Genomic DNA, 18,995 nt, shown 5'->3' with positions numbered 1-18,995 from the left:
CCGCCAGCCGCCCCGCGGTGTTTAAAATTCATCTTCGGCCTCCGTGGCCGTGCTGCTGTGATAGGCGCTGTTGAAATCCACTTCGGAGTCTGACGTCGTTGTACGTGCTGCGACGTCAGACTCCGAAGTGGATTTCAACAGCGCCTATCACAGCAGCACGGCCACGGAGGCCGAAGATGAATTTTAAACACCGCGGGGCGGCTGGCGGGGGTTTGGGGTCCCCCGCCGGCTGAAGAAGAAGTTTTTACGGCAGCGGCAGGTGGAAGCACACCTCGGCTGGCGGGGGTTGGGGTCCCCCGCCAGCAAAAGTAAGAACGGCAGCGGGGGAGGGTTGGCGGCGGGAGGGGGGTGGAGAGAGTCATTGGTGGCGGTGGGGGCTCGGCGGTGGGGGGGGGGCGGCGGGGGGGGGCTAAAATGTGCCCCCTCCCTCTGGCTCTGGCCCCCCCTACCGCCGGAGTCCAGATACGCCCCTGCTCTGAGCTGGTGGCTCATAAGCTGAGGGGTAGGAGGGAGGGGGGGGGGGGGGTTGAGAGAGAGAGAGAGAGAAGCTCCAGGGTAAGCCCCTGTGTTTCCTCAACGCTCAGTTAATGCCATAATGAGATCATCTTTTGTCACTGCCCCAGTCCCTATTAAAATAAAACACTGAGGAGTAGGATGTCTCATGATTTCCTTCCTCTCTTCCCCCAGCTTCCAGCTTACCGCATTTTGGACAGTGCTAGTACTTAGTACTCTCAGGCCCAGTAAACAACCTGCCTTTTCCAGCCCCCCCCCCCCCCCCCCCCAGCACATGGAAAACAGAGACAGGCTTTCCTGAAATCTACACAGCACAACAGTGCAACCAGAGAGCGTCTCTGGGCAAAAGGAATTCAAATCCACCAACAGATGACAGAATGAGCAAATGCTGCCACTGGAAGGGTGCAAATTTGTGACCTCTGTCTCTAAAAAAAACAAAACAAAAAACAAAACCTTCAAATAAGAAAGAGGCTTCTAGTTACAATCAGGGCTGTGCCAACACAGTAAGCGCGGTAAGCGCCGCAGGGGGGCGCCTGCCTTCAAGGGCGCCGCGCCGTCAAGCTGTATTTTAAAAAAAAACTTACTCCTCCACTCCATCCCCGAATCCCCGGCGCTTTAAATTTACCTCACTCCGCCTCCGACATCTGCACAGCGTCAGTGAAAGCGCTGCCTGTCTGACGGCTCTCCACCAGCCTTCCCTTCGCTCGTTCGTTCCCTCTGTGTCCCGCCCTCAAGGAAATGATGTCAGAAGAAGGCAGGACACAGAGGGAACGAACGAGTGAAGGGAAGGCTGGTGGAGAGACGTCAGACAGGCAGCGCTTTCACTGACACTGCGCAGACATCGGAGCCGGAGGTGGAGAGAGGTAAATTTAAAACGCTGGGGAATCAGGGATGGAGCGGAGGAGGCTCAGGCCAAACCCAGCCATTTCCTCCATCGCGCCCTAGACGGCAGCTTGGGGGAGCAGCGCTCGGCTCTTTAGCACCGCCCAGCTCTTCACCCGCCTTGGAGCCAGGCAGGTCCGGGGGGGATGGGGGGGGGCGCGTGCCAACTGATAGTCTGCAGGGGGGCACCAGAGACCCTAGGCACGGCCCTGGTTACAATGGTCATAATACAGTGGTCTTAGCCATCTGAAGTGTTTAACCAGTACTTTTCATGAAAAGGGGAGCCAAGCTCTTTACTTTGTGCCAGTGGCGTGGCTAGGTGGGGCCACGGGGGCCTGGGTCCCCGTAGATTTGGCCCTAGACCCCCCTGCCGATAACCCTCTCGATCCTCCCTCCCGCTGCCAACCCTCCCCCGCTGCTGCAGTTGCCGTGGGCTACCTTTGCTGGCGGGGGACCCCAACCCTCGCCAGCCAAGGTCCTTTTCTTCCGGCGCAAGGCTTCATTCTGTTTCTGAGGCAACAGCGTTGGCGGCGGGAGGGGGAGTCGAGAGGCTCATCAGTGGGGGGGGGGGGGGGGTCAAAGTTGTTGTTGTTGGTGGCAGGGGGGTCGGCAATGGCGGGGGGTCAGCAATGGTGGGGGGGGTCAGCAATAGTGGAAGGGGCTAAAATGTGCCCCCTCACCTTGGGCTCTGGACCCCCCTCCCGCCGAAGTCTGGCTACACCCCTGCTTTGTGCCCATTCAGATCAGTTCACTGGCTAAAACTTTAATGTGTCCTTTTACTAAGGTGTGCTGAAAAATGGCCTGTGCTGGTGTAGACGCGTGTATTGGATGTGCGCAGATCCAGTTGTCAGTGCGCCTGCAAAGAAAGGCCTCTTGTTTGGGGCCGAACGTGGACGTGCGGCAAAATAAAAATTGACCCGCATCCATTTTGGGCCTGAGACCTTACCGTCACCCACTGATCTAGCGGTAAGGTCTCATGCGCTAACTGGGCAGTAATGGTCTACGCATGTACAATGTCGATTACTGCCATGTTAGTGCCGCATGCCAGAAATTTTCCAGCACGCTTAGTGGACGCGTGTAAAAAATGAAATTACCGCCCAGGCCATGCGGTATCCGGGTGGTACTTCAAAATTACATAAGTACATAAGTATTGCCATACTGGGAAAGACCAAAGGTCCATCGAGCTCAGCATCCTGTTTCCAACAGTGGCCAATCCAGGTCACAAATACCCGGCAAGATCCCAAAAAAGTACAAAACATTTTATACTGCTTATCCCAGAAATAGCGGATTTTCCCCAAGTCCATTTAATAACGGTCTATGGACTTTTCCTTTTTTAAACTCCGCTAAGCTAACCACCTTTACCACATTCTCTGGCAACAAATTCCAGAGTTTAATTACACGTTGAGTGAAGAAAGATTTTCTCCGATTTGTTTTAAATTTACTATATTGTAGCTTCATCGCATGCCCCCTAGTCCTAGTATTTTTGGAAAGCGTGAACAGACGCTTCACATCTACCCGTTCAACTCCACTCATTATTTTATAGACCTCTATCATATCTCCCCTCTTCTTGTTCCTACATGATTTACGATTTCTATCCATCTCAATTCAGTACTAGGTATCACAATTTATCTAAAGAGCAGCGTGCAGTTTTACAGGACAATTATTATTATGCACACAGACAAGGGAGGGGGAGTGAGGATCCAGGATAGGTAATAGTATGTATGTGAAGCCAATAGGCAACTATTTGGCATACAATATTACAGGGAATTAACTGAGGATCCCTCAAGTGAAATTAATGAACAAATTGCTCCAATTTTGTATCAAGCCAAGGAAGCATGGATTATTGACTTAGAATGAATATAAGTATCTTCATAGGAGGAATTGTTACGGATCTTGCAGGAGACAGAGTTAGATTTAAATCAAGTGTATACACTCATTACTATGGATGTCACGGTGTTATACACAAATGTTCCACAGGCCACGGCCCTAACCATTGTGCATTCAGAGTTAGAACAATTGACTATCAGGCTTATTTTCGAAAGAGAAAGGCGCCCATCTTTCGACACAAATTGGGAGATGGGCGGCTTTCTCTCAGGGTCGCCCAAATTGGCATAATCAAAAGCTGATTTTGGGCGTCCCCAACTGCTTTCCGTCGCGGGGACGACCAAAGTTCCCGGGAGTGTGTCGGAGGCGTAGCGAAGTTGGGACTGGGGCGTGCCTAACAAATGGGCATCCTCGAGCAATAATGGAAAAAAGAAGGGCGTCGCTGACGAGCACTTTGGCGACTTTACTTGGTCCATTTTTTCTTACAACCAAGCCTCAAAAAGATGCCCAAACTGACCAGATGACCACTGGAGGGAATCGGGGATGACCTCCCCTGACTCCCTCAGTGGCCACTAACCACCTCCCACCCTGAAAAAAACAACTTTAAAAACATTTTTTGCCAGCCTGAAATGTCATACTCAGGTCCATTGCAGCAGTATGCAGGTCCCTGGGGGGGTGGGGGGGTGGGGTATGCGTGTGTCAGCGGAGTAAGAGCGAAGGCATGGACATCCTTCTTTCAAACATTTTGGATGTCCTGAACTGCCCCCCCCCCCCACAGGGACAGCCAAATTTCAAGGGAGTGGAGTGCAGTGGAGGAGTGGCCTAGTGGTTAGAGCACTGGTCCTGCAGTCCACAGGTGGCCGCTTCAAATCCCACTGCTGCTACTTGTGATCCAAAATCCAAATAATAAAGGGGGTGTCAGAAGCATAGTAAAGGCATGGACATCCTTCTCACAGAAACATCCACATTTTGGACGTCCTCAACTCCCGTCGCAGGGACAGAGGCATAGCGAAGGGCATCCTTCACCCATACTCTAAAAAAAAAAAAAAGATGTCCCTGATGAGCACTTGGACGTTTTCACCTGGACTTGTATTTTTCTAAGGTTGTAGATGGCAATTTATTTAAGGTTGTAGACGGAGAGGTTTTTTCTTCAGATTAAGGGAGTTGCCATGGGGGCCACGGTAGCCCCCACGGTAGTGTGCCTTTATATGAATAGGTATGAAGAACAACATGTGTATTCATCTAGGTGGTGGTCTGTGGAAATGCTATATTGATAATAACCAAGAACAGCGAAGATGACACGCAAAAAAGAAAAAAAGGAAAAAAAATTTTGAGATATTTTATACATTTTTGTGTCGTCTTGTTTTGTTCTACTTTTTTTTTTCCTTTTTTTTTTTTTTGCGTGTCATCTTCGCTGTTCTTGGTTATTGTCATATTTTTGCGAAGACTAGTTTCTTCTGTTTTGTTGGATAAATGCTATATTGATGACATATTTTTCATTTGGCGAGAAAGTCAGGACACATTGGAGCAATTTTGCCATCAGTTAAATATGTGTGATCCTAAAATTCAATTTACATGGAAGATAGGGACCCCTAGTGTAGATTTCTTAGATATTCGTATTGCATTAACATCAGTTGGGTTTAGTGCCCAAGTTAATCATAAACGAACAGACAGAAATTCTATTTTACATTATTGGAGTTTCCGCTTCTGGAAATTAAGAGAAAGTATTCCTGGTAGTCCATTTTTAAGGGTTAAGCGCTTGTGTTCTGACCAAGGCATTTTTTTAGCCCATGTCGGTCAGATGTCTGATCATTTTCATAAAAGAGGATCCATTAGTTATTACAATTGGGTGATAGGAAGAAGGATAAATGCATCACTTGTGTATTACCCTATTTTTCTAGGGTACATCAAGTGCAGCAAATTGTAGCTCAACATTGGGATATACTATCAGTACATCCGGGTTTTGACAACAGTCCCTGGTTTGCTTAAATGAGGGGGAAACATTTAGGTGAATTATTGAAGATTCCCCGGCAGATAAATGAGATGAACAATATACAGCCTGTGACCATTGTGTATTCGGTCCTATGGCCCTTAGAGTGAATGAGGTACAGATTCCTAACAGTCAACGGATAATTAACTTGAAAAGGAGGACTGATTGCTCATCTAAACAGGTAATTTACAGCATTCAGTGCCCATGTGGCAAATGATATTTGGGTCAAACTAAGAAACCAATCGAGCACAAGATTGCACAGCATTTGAGCAATTTAAGGCTTGATAAAACTGATGTTCCGTTAAGTGATCACTGGAGAGTGATGGGTTATTGTTTGTTGGTTGTGTAAAGAAATAACTTTTATTGCTTTGTTTTTTAATATTTTAGATGTGATTTGTTCCCCTCTTGGGTTATAAATAAAGTTTTACTATTATTATTATTAACAGATCTTCGATTTGTTATTTTACAACAAATAGAGTTAGCCAAGGGTGGAGAGGTTGCCATGATTTTGGTGAGAAGGGAACAACATTTGATATACGAGTAGAATACAGTGGAACCATATGGCCTCAATAAGGAGGTTGATTAGACAACAATTTGATTGGATATTTACTTTAGTGGTTATCTATAAGGGGATGGGCTTGCCTTACGACACTGCAGCTTCTGGTGTTAAGGTTCCGCTTGTGTGTGGCCCCATCGGAGGAATTGCCTAATGGAGATGGTGGTGAAGATAGGTTTTAACAACAGTGGTGATTTTTATTTACACAATATGGTATGTGTACGTTGGAATAGTATGTAATTGAAGATGTTAAGATATTGATTTTGTTTTAGGTTTAGTCTCCTGATGACGCATATTGTGAATCTAATATAGTTCACTTTGGAATATAAAATCCTGCTTGGTAGTCAGTGGTGAGGATGCTTCATCCGCGTTAAAGCCAGTGCAAACTTTAATGGGTTTAATGCTCCGGATGAAGATACATACCTATATATAAGTACACAAGTATTGCCATACTGGGACAGACCAAAGGTCCATCAAGCCCGCCCAGCATCCTGTTTCCAACAGTGGCCCATCAAGGTCACAAATACCTGGCAAGATGCCAAAATCAGTACAAAACATATAACCAGCTCAAAGTGATTTGAGAGAAAGACTACAATATTTATTTATTTATTTATTGCATTTGTATCCCACATTTTCACACCTATTGGCAGGCTCAATGTGGCTTACATTGTTTAGTAATGATATTGTCATTCCAGGATATCCGATACAATTAGTAATATGTAGAGATTAAGTAAGGGGAAGAAGAAGGAAGTGATTGGGCGGGTAAGTTTAGAAGGTAGACTTTCGTAACTGGATTGATTGGTGAGGTGGATTGTGGGCTATAGGTTCACTTTGTAGGCCTTGTTGAAGAAATATGTCTTCAGAGATTTGCGAAAGTTAGTTATTTCCTCAATTGTTTTCAGGTCTGTGGGTAATGCATTCCATAACTGCGTGCTCATGTAAGAGAAGGTAGTGGCATACATCAGCTTGTATTTTAGACCTTTACAGCTGGGGAAGTGCAGATTGAGAAATTTGTGGGACGATTTTGTGGCGTTTCTGGGAGGTAGGTCCATGAGGTTTAGCATGTAGATTGGGGCGTCTGCGTGAATGATTTTGTGTACAATTGTGCAGATCTTGAACGCAATATACAATATACTGAAGATATCTGAGATTTTTCATCAGACTTGGGAGACTCTCCGGATGTATTATGCAGCTCAAATTATTAAACTTTTGCAGGCATGGTAATTAGACATTAGCGTTTGCCATCAGGTTTTTTTTTATTTTAGTTGTAATGTATGGGGTGGGAATGTTTTTCTTATAATGATGTCAATAATAACATTTGTAGAAATGAATGTACTGTACAATGGTTGTTTGTAATATACAATTAATATTCATGAGAGAGATTTGCATGCACTGCCTCCACTGTTTGCAAATCTCTTTCATGAATCTTCTTTATTGTGGATATCCTAAAAAACCTGATTGGCTGGGGTGCCTCCAGGACCAGGTTTGGAAACCACTGCCATAAAGACATCTATGAAACATGTATCTGTGTACTATGGCACTCTCCTGAGCAAACACCTTTAAAGAAATTCTTCATTTAAGTGCTTTATTGAATCAGGCTGCTATCTAGTTCCTAATATGGAGGATTTTCTTTTCCTGGAATTATTTTCCACAAACTGTGAATGACTGTCTTCCTGTAAAGAGCCAGACCTCATCAAAGATGGCCACATGCCGTTCATGGCTATCAAAAGGACATTCCTAAATCTTCAGATCCCAGGAATGCTTTTTTGCTTCCTAGTCAGCCTTCTGTGGTGAGTACAAAGCATTGAACAGAGACATATGGTAAAGAGTGGGTCAGCTGTGAAACTTCAGGTTACACAGAACAAAAATGCCAGGCTCTCGGTCTTTCCATTTCTAACCTCAAAGATACTTTTTGAAGCTAATTTTCTTTGAAATCCCTTTACTGATATCACACATTTATGTGCCAACAGTTTCAGGGTCCTGCAAACAGTGGAGATTTTTTTCTACTTTTGTCATAAGAGCATTGAATAAATTTGATTCTTCAAATTACCTGCCTGTTTCTTAGCTCTCCTGTTTCCTCTTTAGCTGTTATACCTGGTTCTTCTTTCTTTCTGGATTTTGCATTTCTTTGGGTCTGTTTTCTTTCTCTTATTGTATCTGTGCCAGCTCTTTGACTGTCTGTGCTGTATTCCTTCTTTCATCACAAATGCATGATGCCTGTATAATTTATTTTTTTATTTATTTATTGCATTTGTACCCCACATTTTCCCACCTATTTGCAGGCTCAATGTGGCTTACATAGTACCGTGAGGAAAGCATATACAACGTGATGTTATTATCAAAGAGGTTCATGTGTTACAGATACTTTAGGAGAGATATACTTTAGAGATAATCTACTATCTCTATCTATCTATCTACTTATCATTTCTATAGCGCTACAAGGCATACGCAGCACTGTACACCATACACAGAAGACAGTCCCTGCTCAAAGAGCTTACAATCTAGATAAGACAGGTAAACAGACAGAAGAATTAAGGGTAAGGGAATAAAGAGGTGAGGATAAAGGACAGGGTAAGTGAATTAGGAGTCAAAAGCAGTGGTAAAGAGGTGGGTTTTGAGTTTGGATTTGAAAACGGCCAAAGACGGGGCTAGACGTACAGGCTCGGGAAGTCCATTCCAGGCGTGAGGTGCAGCGAGATAAAAGGAACGGAGTCTTGAATTAGCAGTAGAGGAGAAAGGGACGGACAAGAGAGATTTATCAACAGAACGGAGCACTCGAGGGGGAACGTAGGGGGAGACAAGAGTGGAGAGGTATTGGGGAGCGGCAGAGTGAATGCACATATAGGTCAATAGGAGAAGTTTGAACTGAACACGGAAACGGATAGGGAGCCAGTGAAGTGACTTAAGGAGAGGGCTAATGTGGGCATAGTGACTTTGGTGGAAAATGAGTCGTGCAGCAGATTTTTGGATTGATTGGAGAGGAGAGAGATGGCTAAGAGGGAGGCTGGTGAGAAGCAGGTTGTAATAATCAAGACGGGAGGTGATAAGAGTGTGGATAAGGGTTTTGGTAGAGTGCTCAGAGATGAAGGGACGGATTTTGCTGATGTTATAGAGAGAGAAACGACAGGTTTTGGTAGTCAATGCCTTTGCAGCAGTGACCCAATTTACCTTCCAAAATCTTTAAATGGCATCTGGATTTGGGAAGCATAAGACCTGGACTGTGCCTGGTTAGAAACAAATCCTGCTAAAACATTGATGAGGGGATTATAATGCTGCTTGTGTTATGAATGCTTGTTTTTCTGTGTATTGTCTTGATTTTTCAAACAAATGTTTTATATATTTTTGCTTGTGTACATCACCTGGGCAGAGCTTTTGTTTCAGGAAGGTGGTTGATAAATGTGCATAAATAAAATAAGCAAATAACAAGAACCAAAATTGCACCTGTGGTACAAGTTTAAAATGAGTAATTCTTGCATTAATTGGCCTCAGATACAAAGTACATGGCTGTGTGAGGAGGTATTAAAAAAAAAAAGAGGTAATGAAAAATTGATACAGCAAGTGAAGTTCTACAGGAGTAGGAAACGGTTAAGATTTTGAAAATGATAATAGACCAGAAAAATTTGAACAAAATGAATATTATTACAGATGATTAATGTCGAGATTGTTGTTTTCCCAGAGTTCCGGGTATGACTCCTAATGTTTTTTATCCTCTGAAATGATTCCTCTTAGTACATTAATTCAAAAGGAGTGAAGCCTGTGAAACTGGGATTACCTTAATCAGTAGGAATTGGATTAGAGACTCAAGTGTTTGTATTGTTAAATAATTTCTGGTTTTAAAAGAGGAAAAAAATGAAATCAGGTGTATTATTTCCACTAATATTGGACAATAAGTATGTTTCCAACGAAATTGACTATACACCATTTTGGGTATGAAGAAGCCAACCAGACGATCAATGTGGAATAATGATTCAGATAAATAATAACGGGGGATAATCAGGTTAAAACCACGTTTTCTTTGTTTACTGTTGTTTAATTGATCTCCTTGTCTTGTTTCACTCTCCCTATTTATTTTGTGGTCTAAGAAAGAGAAAGACTGTATATAATCCATTTATCTAGTTGAGATTGTCTTCCGCTAATATTGTATTAATGTACAGTCATCTCTGTATTACTGTTTGCAAGTGACCCTTGTAAAATGAAAAATTATAAATAAATGATTAAAAAAAAGAGGAATTTTTGATCTTCCAAGAAATAAGGAAGACATTAGACAAGTTGTGTAAGATTTAAATACCTTCAGTTTGGGTGCTGCACAGTAGTAGGGAAAATTGGTACACGTTCCTTGAAGGTTGCTCACAAGAATTGTGATAAGGTGCTTCTATCCACTAAAGTGATTTCGTCTTTGTGATTCTGTTGGTGGTTGCTGAATCCCAGAGGAAAACAAACAAAGAATACCAGGAATCTGCTTCAGGACAATATAAAGAAAAGATGTCAGGTGTGGAAGATGGAAAAAGAACCAGGAAATGGGGTAGGAAAGAGCGAGTCACTGGTGATTGCTAAGTGGAAGAAATAAAATATGGAAAAAGAATTCTGAGGTCTGTATGGAACCTGCATAACAGGATATATTTCAGAGCAAGTCATTGAGGGTTTGTGTCCACCTTCAGCCTGCAGACCGACCTTATTGCTCATAGAGTAATCTGAACTCCAATAAAAATCTCCAAACTCACAGTTTAGGGACAACACTGGAGGGAGAGGGGGAAGGATAGAGATGCTGCATAGCAAGAGGGAGAGTTAACCTTTCACAAGATCAGAGGTTTACTATAGTGGAGAACAAGAAAATAAAAATATGTGTAGGCAATTAATCTTGCAATTAAACATTTTAATTAATGTGCAGTCCCAATCAGAAGGGAATAGGTTGGCCCAGTATTTGGGGAAATCCTAACCCAAAAGAGCTGGTAGATCTGAGAAAAGGGATCACGGACCAGTGGCGTAGCCAAGGGTGGGCTCAGGCCCACCCAGTAGCAGCACACCTATGAAGTGTCTGGCAGGGATTCCCAAGCCCCACCAGCTGAAAATTCCTGTCCTTCCTGCATACCAGCCTTCCCTCTGATGTATTCCCGCCTATGTGTAAACAGGAAGTTGCATCAGAGGGAAGGCTATGGAACCAACATGAGCAGTGTATATTATGTGCTGCTTGCTGCCAGTGAAAATCTGCTATTTAAAAGGTATGGGGGAGGGGGATGTTTGAGAGACCATATGGCATGCAGACGAGAGAGGGAGAAACCAAATCACTTGTGGGACAGGGCGGAGTTCTGCCCACCCATCTTGGGCCCAGGCCCCCCCCAAGATTGGGTGTTTGGCTACGCCCCTGTCACGGACCCAGATGAAGGAGATGTATGAGGTCCACTAATACTGTATAACTCAAGAACAGAGTCTTTCAAAGCAGTATTCATTTGCACAAGTCATCGGTAAAGTGAGTTGGAGCACCCAGTTCAGACTGTGGGTATTTGTGGGGAAGGGGAAACTTCACCTGGCCCTTAAAGGAAGATCCTCCCCCCTCCCCAAAAGAAAAGTGTGCCTGCACTGAGCCAGAGAAGGGAGAGGACCAAGATAAGAAAGTGGCCCAAGAGGTTTCACCCCCCCAGTACCCCCTACATTTAAAAACATTAGATTGACTCTGGGATGTTTTGATTATTTATAAGCTGTAATTTTTAAAAGATCACTTTTAATTCATGACAGCCCTTTTTGTCATCTTTATTTGTCTTCATCAGCACCTGTTCCATGGTGAATTTATTTGAATTCACAGAATGCATTCTTACATGATAGCAACCCCACAGAATTATTATTATTATTTGTTGCATTTGTATCCCACATTATCCCACCTCTTTGCAGGCTCAATGTGGCTTACAGTACATCATGAATAGTGAAATGGAATGGAAATCACGCCTATTTGGCTATAATATCATCCCATACAGTCCAGACTTCTCAAGCTCCCCTCTTTCATTTTATGAAATGTGAATAAACTAAACTGGTCTCATGGTGTTGGTTGGCATCTCCCGTGTTCATTATACCACTGATCTCATGGGCTTTATACAGATCGAATGTCTACTCATACCCATTGAACCTGACTTACCTACAGCTCTGAATAAACTGATTAGCTGTCTAACATCAATTCAAGAATGGGCTAAACACAACAAACTTTGCCTGAACCCAAGTAAAACCAAGCTTCTCTGGGTCCCTAACACAAGTGGATGCATACCTGACATCAAAATCCCTTTTGGGAAGTATGAACTCCCCCTCAAATCACAAGTCAGGAACCTTGGAATACAGCTAGATTCAACATTTACTCTGATTCCCCAAATCTAAGCAACCTTCAAGAGCTGCTTCTATTTGCGACAGCTACGCTGCCTCTCTCCTTACATCGAGAAGGTAAATCTTATCCCAGTTGTGCATGCCATGGTAACATCAAGACTAGATTACTGCAATGCGCTATACAACGGTCTGACTACAAAGGGCCTGCACCAGCTTCAATTTATTTATTTATTGCATTTGTATCCCACATTATCCCACCTCTTTGCAGGCTCAAAGTGGCTTACAATGTATCATGGGTAGTGGAAATGAAAGGAGAATTGACATTTAGTGTTACAGAAGTATTTTGGGTTGCATGGTAATGGAAAACATGATAATGATATAATGTAAGGCATTCTTATCATTATTAGATATATGTGGGGATTTCACATGTTTTGGTCTTTGTGGTATGTCCTGTCGAAGAGATGGGTCTTCAGCAGTTTGCGGAAGTTGGTCAGTTCATAGGTCGCTTTTAGGTTACGTGGCAGTGCGTTCCAGAATTGCGTGCTCATATAGGAAAAGGTTGATGCGTGCATTAGTTTATATTTTAGGCCTTTGCAGTTGGGGAAATGAAGATTAAGGAATGTGCGAGATGATCTTTTGGCATTCCTGGGTGGTAGGTCAATCAGGCCAGACATGTAAGCTGGGGCCTCGCCGTGAATGATTTTATGTACTAGGGTACATACTTTGAACGTGATGCATTCTTTGATTGGTAACCAGTGTAGCTTCTCTCGTAGGGGCTTTGCACTTTCGTATTTTGGTTTTCCAAATATGAGTCTGGCTGCTGTGTTCTGGGCTGTCTGGAGTTTTTTTGAGTATTTGCTCTTTGCAGCCAGCGTAGGGTGAGTTGCAGTAGTCTAGGTGACTGAGTATTGTGAGAGTGCAGGTGAAAGGGGATCCGGGAAGGCACGAAGAAAGGGGGTACAGGGAGCCAGGGAATCCCAACGGGGCAGATTTCATGTGCACAACACCCACATTCAGAAAGCTGGGCTACCGGAGGCAGACAGGTTGGCTGGGTTAAGGAAGAAGGGGAGGAACTACCAGTCCCAGAATCCTTCTCTTCCCCACCCGGCTGTGCAAGAGTTAGGGGAGGAGATAGAAGATTGGGAAATGGTCTCTGAGGAAGGTGATGAGGGCCAGCTGGAGAGATTGGGGGCGGGGGAAGTTGAAGAGGAGGATAAAATGGAGATTACTGAAGGACTAGGGGAGGAACAGATGGAGATTGGAGCCCTGGCTCAAACCCAAAAAGCTGCTGTAAGAGGGTGGCTAGCTGTACCTTGGAGAGACTGGTGGAAGACCGGAGGAGAGAGGCTGAGGCACTGGGGGAAATCTCCACTAAAGAGGAAACAGGTGCAGCCTGTGGGAGAGAAAGAGAGCTGGGCACAATTGAAACCCCAGCCTGAACCAGGTGGGAATAAAGCTGTGTAACCGTGCTGTAAGAAGGTGCAAGAAAGACTGTGTAAACTGTTTCATACTAAAAAGGTCTGGGCTGCAACCTACCAAGCTATTTGGTTTTTCCCTCTGATAATGTACTGTTCCCTAAGTGAAGTAATCTGAGCTAAAGTGAAGTGTATGGACTGTTTTTGAACCTGAGTTTGAAGTTATATGGACTGTTTTTGAACCTGAATTTGACTGTGTTGAACCTGAATTGTGCTCTGGGCTGCTAGCCTAAACAACCTGGAGTGAAGGGTGTTTTGTTGATTTGAAGCAAGAAAATAAAAGCTCTTACTTATAAACATTGGGCTTTGAATGTGCCTCTGTGAAAGGAAAGGAGGGAGGAGGAAGTCCTGGGAGTTCACAGAGCCTGGAGCCAGATTGCTGTGGAGTGAAGGCAACAGTCATGTGGAGGAAAAGGCAGCTAAGCAGCGTCAAGCCTGGCTGGGTCCTGGATGGGCGACCCAGCTACAGTACTAATGATTGTACCAGATTCCAGAAAACAGTTCTTGGGAAGAATGGTTTTATTCTTTTTAATTTCCACATTGAATGGAACATCTTTTTGGTTGTGATTTTCGCGTGATTCTCAAGTGTTAGGTGCCGGTCAATGGTGACTCCAAGAATTTTCAGGGTTTCCGAAATTGGTACATTTAGTTTTGGGGTGTTGATGGTGGTAAATTTGCTCGTGTTGTGTTGGGAGGTGAGTATTAGGCATTGGGTTTTTTCTGCATTGAGTTTTAAATGAAAGGTATCTACCCAGGAGTGCATGATATGTAGACTTTGGTTGATTTCACTGGAAATTTCTTTTAGGTCTTGTTTGAATGGGATGTAAATCGTTACATCATCAGCGTAAATGTATGGGTTGAGGTTTTGCTTTGATAGTAGTTTGGCCAAGGGTGTCATCATTAGATTGAATATAGTCAGTGAGAGGGGAGATCCCTGTGGAACTCCACATTCAGGTGTCCATGTGGCTGATGTAGTCAAATTTGATTCTGAATACTGCAGCAAGACTCGTAGGTTGCAAGCAACATGACCACATCACACAATTCTTACAAAAACTTCATTGGCTACCAGTACAATTCAGGGCTAAATTTAAAACTCTAGGTCTGATCTTCAAGGCCCTTAAAGGAAATGGCCCCGAGCACTTGAAGAACAGGATGACCCTCTACACACCTCCAAGGACACTAAGGTCCTCTCAAGGACTATCACTAACCACACCCTCTCCAAAAGACATTACATGATGTGATACCCGCTTAACACAAGACTATCTCTACTTCAGGAAGCAAGTGAAAGCTTGGCTCTTCAAACAGGCCTTTAATGGAAGAAGTAACTAACTTGTTAGTCTCACTCACACACACTAGGATTGACTCGGGCTGCACATACTGCAGCGGGACATGTTTATCCACTCAGACCCTAGCTGAGATAATATTTAACCATCTCTCTGACCTCATGTGCACCTTTCTTTAAATTAGTCCCCTTATTTTCTAACTCCTCTTACTCTCTTACCTATCTTCCCATGGTCGGGTGTTTAAAAACTGTTGTCTCCACCATTATATCGCACATCGCACGCACTGATGTCCTTCATAGACTGGTATTATTGGGTGTTCTTAAGGAAGGATTGATGGATATAATATTAATAAGATTTAACATATGTGCATACGTGTTAGGTATTATTAGGAAAGGAATGGAAAACAAAAATGAGGCTGTTATAATGCCTTTGTATCGCTCCATGGTGCGACCGCACCTCGAATATTGTGTTCAATTCTAGTCGCCGCATCTCAAAAAAGATATAGTAGAATTAGAAAAGGTGCAGAGAAGGGTGACGAAAATGATAAAGGGGATGGGACGACTTCCCTATGAGGAAAGGCTAAAGCGGCTAGGACTCTTCAGCTTGGAGAAAAGGCGGCTGAGGGGGAGATATGATAGAGGTCTATAAAATAATGAGTGGAGTTGAACGGGTAGATGTGAAGCATCTGTTCACACTTTACAAAAATACTAGGACTAGGGGGCATGCGATGAAGCTACAATGTACTAAATTTAAAACGAATCGGAGAAAATATTTCTTCACTTAATGTGTAATTAAACTCTGGAATTCGTTGCCAGAGAATGTGGTAAAAGTGGTTAGCTTAGCGGAGTTTAAAAAAGGTTTGGACGGCTTCCTAAAGGAAAAGTCCATAGACCGTTATTAAATGGACTTGGGGAAAATCCACTATTTCTGGGATAAGCAGTATAAAGTGTTTTGTACATTTTTGGGAACTTGCCGGGTATTTGTGACCTGGATTGGCCACTGTTGGAAACAGGATACTGGGCTCGATGGACCTTTGGTCTTTCCCAGTATGGCAATACTTATGTACTTATGTGTTTTGAAATACACTCAACAATCTGGGAAAGTAGCTCAGATTTTAAAAGATCATTGGAAGGTAGTTCAGACGCTCCCCATGTTCTCACAATCAAGAATTCGGTTCGCGTGCAGTAGAGGGAACAATCTAAAAGAAATAGTGAAAACAAAACAATAAAAAAGGATGAAACTTTTTGGTGTATATAATGAGGTTAAAGTACACTCATGGCATTGGACATTACTTTATAGAAGCATAGCACTGTATAAACAATTAATCCACCGTCATATGAACATATTGCTTAAAGCATAGCGCCTCATCTCAAGTACACTTGGAGGCATATTTTCAAAGCACTTAGCCTTCCAAAGTTCCATAGGTTTCTATGGAACTTTGGAAGGCTAAGTGCTTTGAAAATATGCCTCCAAGTGCTATAATACCCTGTTTCCCTGAAAATAAGACCTAGTAGAGGTTTTGCTAAATTGCTAATTATAAGGCCTCCCCCGAAAGTAAGACCTAGCTCCAAATTGTATCTTCCGCCTCCCGCCCCCCCCCCCCGCTGAGCCCCCCCTCAACTCCCCGACATATTACCTTTCATTCTGTTCCAGACACGCCGCCCTGCGTTTAAAGCTCAGCTGTTATTTTAAGTCGCTGCGGCAGCTCGAGTCCAGTCTCTCCCGTCAGTGTCCCGCCTTCCTCTGATGAGGTATTTCCTGTTTCCGCGAGGGCGGGACATTGAAGGGAAAGGCTGAAGTCAAGCCGCCGCTGCCCTTCCCCACAGACGTTCGGCAGCCTCCTGACATCTTTAAAACTGGGTTAGAGTCCCAACAGAAGGTACATGGGGGGGAGGGGGAGAAGGGGGTATTAGGAACCCTAAGGACTAAGCTTACTTAGAATGCTGTACTTATCTTACGGTAGGTAAATGGAGATTCTGTGCACTGTATTGCTCAGTCTCCTTCTTTTTCGTTGTAGGGGGATTGTTGTGCCGACTCATGTTTCACTAAGCTGTATCAAGGCTTCCCCTTAGTTTACTTAATGCTGACTTCTTGTCCTGCTGCTGTGAAATTAAAAAGGCTACTGAAATTCTAGGAAGCTACTACTAAAAGTTACAGTGGCCATTTTCTCTAAGAAGCTGCAATTTTACTGTAGTACGGTATTTTGAACAGCTTGTAGCCTCTGCAGCTGATATTGAGGTAAGCCTTGGAGTAAAGAACTGCAATAATCCAATCATGTTACCATGTTTCCCTGAAAATAAGACCTAGCGTATCTTTGGGAGCAAAAATTAATATAAGACACTGTCTTATTTTTGGCGAAACAGGGTAGCAGATCGTCATCAGTAAAAACATTGCAGGAAGACAAGACAAGACAAGCTGAAATATATATGCCGAGCTTAAATCACTATGAACAGTACCCAATACTATGGGAGGACTAAAGAAACACACATCAAACAAAAAGACGTAGGCCGAAGGGGCCAAAACACGACTCGTGTCGGGTCGATTATTTTACTGATTTGAACAAAGAGTTTGTTGTGGACACCATCTGAGAGAGGTCTTTTTGCTTGAAGTCAACATATGTAACATTGTGCCATTACATTCATCCCTATATGATGCCTAATCATCAGAGCTACACCGTTGGCTATCGTTTGGATTCTTTTCCAGAATTGTTATAAATGTTTTCGCACAGACTGTAGAAATCTTTTTACACCACCATATTTTCGCTTTACTGACTGCCGTTAAAGCATTAGGTCCCACAAATCAGCCACTTATCTAAGCCTTGAACAGCTTATCACTAGAGACCCAAGCGAATTCCACCTTAAAGAAAATGTTTTTCTCAATGTGGAAACTCAAACGCGTGAAACCATTCTTCCCGAGGGAAATATTTCGTAACATGGTACAGTCAATGGTACTAAGCCACGCAGATTACTGTAATGGAATCTATGCGGGATGCAAGGATCAAATCATAAAGAAACTTCAGACCACCCAAAACACAGCAGCCAGGCTTGTATTTGGAAAAACACGTTTTGACAGCGCCAAACCACTCAGAGAAAAATTGCACTGGCTACCAATCAAAGAACGTATCAGTTTCAAAATCTGCACGACTGTTCATAAAATTATTTACGGCGAGGCACCGGGATACATGACAGATCTCATCAACCTGCCAACCAGAAACACCACAAAATCTGCACGATCATACCTAAACCTCCACTACCCAAGCAGCAAAGGACTCAAATACAAATCCACCTACGCATCCAGCTTTTCCTACCTAAGCGCACAACTTTGGAATGCATTGCCTAAAGCAGTAAAAACTACGCCCGACCACCTAAAGTTTCGGAGAGCACTAAAGACAGACCTGTTCAGAAGAGCATACCCCACCGACCCAACATAAAAATACCTGGACACTTGCGACACAATGCACCCAAAGACCGTAATGAACATTACCTGACTCTTCTTCCCCCTTTCCCTCCCTAAATTGTACCTACCAAAAATGTACCTCATTCTACCACAATATCACTTTGTATTCATTCATACTATGTATTTGTTCAGACCGGAATCGGCTAACACCGCTAACGGTTATATGTAAGCCACATTGAGCCTGCAAAAAGGTGGGAAAATGTGGGATACGAATGTAACAAATAATCCTATATAATAATTCTCACCTCCAACGTTCTGTGCTTGGGACCGTGCCTCCCTGGAGGTGGTGGTCTGCTAGGCAGACACGCACTGACGTCACTGACGTCAGGACAGCTGATTCCAAGGCAAGGGGAGGAGTAGGGACGCACGCAGAGGAACTTCCAGAGAAGATGAACAACGCGAAGGGCACAACAGCACTTCGTCTGTCGGGGGTTTGGGTCCCCCGTCAGCACAGGTAGTCCACAACGGCAGCGCCGCAGTGGGGGGGGGGGGCGTTTTTCGCTGGCACGGGGGGGGGGGGGGTCAATGGGGCCGTAGCGCGGGGGGGGGGGGGGGGGAGAAATTGCCTGCCTAGGGCCCGTTTCCTTGCCTTCAGAAACGGGCCTTTTTTACTAGTAATAAATAATAATAAAGTGTGTGTTTTCTAAAGTTCATATTCAGTAAGTTTTACTCAGTACTAGAACCAGGTAAACACAAACAAGAACCTAGTT

General features: G+C 43.9%; 1 long non-coding RNA gene across 1 annotated transcript; it reads right to left on the bottom strand.

Annotated features, from left to right (window-relative positions):
- Positions 1-2,165: 2,165 nt before the first annotated feature.
- Positions 2,166-18,364, bottom strand: LOC115460684. The gene is made up of 3 exons (XR_003940540.1): positions 18,354-18,364; positions 4,594-4,604; positions 2,166-2,267 (listed from the first exon to the last, which is right to left on the bottom strand). It is a non-coding gene; the product is annotated as an uncharacterized LOC115460684 (long non-coding RNA).
- Between the last annotated feature and the right edge of the window lie 631 nt (positions 18,365-18,995).

Source organism: Microcaecilia unicolor, chromosome 1, assembly GCF_901765095.1.
Source record: "Microcaecilia unicolor chromosome 1, aMicUni1.1, whole genome shotgun sequence".
In the NCBI taxonomy this organism is placed as follows: Eukaryota; Metazoa; Chordata; class Amphibia; order Gymnophiona; family Siphonopidae; genus Microcaecilia; species Microcaecilia unicolor.
Note: the sequence above shows the minus strand (reverse complement) of the source record. Positions and strands in the feature narration are given on the sequence as shown.